This window comes from Pteropus vampyrus, unplaced genomic scaffold, assembly GCF_000151845.1.
Source record: "Pteropus vampyrus isolate Shadow unplaced genomic scaffold, Pvam_2.0 Scaffold88, whole genome shotgun sequence".
Lineage (NCBI taxonomy): Eukaryota > Metazoa > Chordata > Mammalia > Chiroptera > Pteropodidae > Pteropus > Pteropus vampyrus.
In genome coordinates this window covers 2,663,943-2,666,484 of record NW_011888869.1, presented here as the reverse complement: position 1 = coordinate 2,666,484, position 2,542 = coordinate 2,663,943, and positions in this window count along the sequence as shown.

Genomic DNA, 2,542 nt, shown 5'->3' with positions numbered 1-2,542 from the left:
GAATGCAATTTTTGAAATATTTGATGTAGCAGTAGGATGAAAAATTACCCAATTTCAATAAGATAAAAAATACAATATCAACTATAATGAACAGTTTTAAGAGGATATGTATACAGCTAATAGCCTATTTAGCCTCTGGCATTTGCTCAAGTAATTGCTTGCTTTGCCCATGCCATCATGTCTTGCGTTACCATTACTATTAGAATCATTAATTGCCTTTTTGCCTGTTTCAATTTGTATAGATGTCATAGCAGTAATTAGATATCCTGCCCATTTTCCTACATAGCTGTCTCATTTTATTTCTTTAATTCTAATTTGAGAATTTACTATTATCCCATTTTGCCCAAGTCATATTCCTCTATTTAGCTAATCATAATTGATTACAAAAGCACAGATTAATTTTTTTCATATTTCTTGCTACCAATCCTAATATCTCTATAAGATCTCATTCAACATTATTTTTCAAAGATTGGTTCTCACTTTCAATTCTCAGAGTAAGCAAGCACATAAAACCAAAGGAATTCAGTATCAGAAGAGTCTTTAGGAGTCTACTGTTCATTTTATTCATCTGATACTCAGCACTGGCTATATAATTTGTGGAGTTCAGCACTAAATGAAAATGTGGGACTTCTTGTCCAAGAAATCAAGAATTCCAAGACAGTGACTGCAGAACACTAAACTAATCATAGAGTGCTTCCGAGTGTAGACCCTCTACAACTGGCAGGTTCACATAGAAAGCCATCTTGAACTCCTCCCATACCCTTACCAAGTGGTTATTGGGCCTCAGTTTACATACTTTCAGAGACAAAAAGTTCACTAATTCTCAAAGCCATCCATTCCTGAGTTTACCAGTTATGTCTATTAGAGAGTTTGTCCTTATCCTTTTAAAATAAAGATGGGGGTGGATGATGGCCCATGAGTTATTTCTGATGCTTATTATTATTATTGTTTATTACTTGCTTTCTCACATTTTTTCTTGCACCTAGTGTTTTTAAGGCAAACATGATAAAGAAACTAAAATTATCTGACCATCTCTTCACCTTTCATCCCTTTATTCCCTTCATCTTCTTTACCAAGTAGTTCTCTCTTCTAAAATGAGAGTGAACAACATCTCTGCAAATACCTCCAATAGTGGCTTTTAAAAGGCAATGAATAGGGTAAGAAAGGAGAGAGAAAGTGATATGATGCCATTCAACTTAATTGTCGCTGGGTACAAATTACTTAGAGAATACATAGTGTCTGAAATCTAGGCATTAATAGAAATTCCAAATGAAAAGACTTCATTGCCAAAATACACTAGTATAAATGGATTTCTTATTCGCTGTTGTGTGAGCAATAAAATAAACCTAAGATATTCTTTTTGATGTATCCTTGATTAAATAACTAAATGAATTATGTATTTTATGTATTTTTGCCTTGCTAATATTTTCACATTCATCTCTTAGGCCACTATGTGGATGAACTGCATTTTAGCCACTTAAAAAAGGCACAGACTCACAGATACAAAGGACAATATGATGACTGCCAGAGGGGAGGGGCTTGGGAGTTGGATAAAAAAGGTGAAGGGATGAAGTATAAATTAGTGGTTACAAAATAGTCATGGAGACAGAGTACAGTGTCGGGAATATAGTTAATAGTATTATAATGGCTGTGTGTGGAGCCAAATGGGTGACAGAGTAATCAGGAGGATCACTTCAAATACCATATAAATGTCTAACCGATGTACTGTATACCTGAAACTAACATAAAAATAAAATTTAAAAAAAAGAAATTTTTATTCCATGTTTTTGTTAACCCTGTCATATATACTTATCCATAAAAAAATCTGATTTAAACATAAACAGATAAATAAGAATTTTTCCTAGTGCTATTGAAGACAGCTTACTGAAATGTTACGCTCTGTCTGAGAAAGTTGAAGGAGAATGCAGAAGTGATATTTAAACTGAGCTTTTAAAATGACTTGGATTTGAAAAAGACATGAAAGGATGTATACACCAAGTGAAAGCAATAGCATGTAAATTTATTCATTCATTCAATCAAGAAATAGTCACTGAGTACCTACCTTATACCAGGTATCTAGGAGGCAAAGATACGCTGAAAATTCAAAGATAACTGTGGTAGGAGAAATCAAGTTGGTATTTGGGTCTGAAAGGTGTTGGTATGAAATGAGAATGAGCAAATAGGTTGAGAACAGATTGAGCCAAGGTATGGAAATTGGATTTTACATTATATATAATAAAGTTTTTCAGCAGCTAGGTGGCAGGAAACATTTTACTTTTGGAAAGATAGCCTTGACAGTTATATAGAGAATGAGCTAGAGTGAGGGAGAAATGGGTTATCAGTTAAGTGAGTTATGAGGCTGTTATTATAATCGTCCAGGTGAGAAATGATGAAGACCCAGGCCTAAGTAGTGACAGTTCGATGAAGAAGATAGACTGAATTTGAGAGACATGTATGGGGGAAAATTGACAGTATTTGGTGACAGAGCATTTTACTGTCAATCATAGCAAAATTACTTTATTATAAGAAATATATTATATAA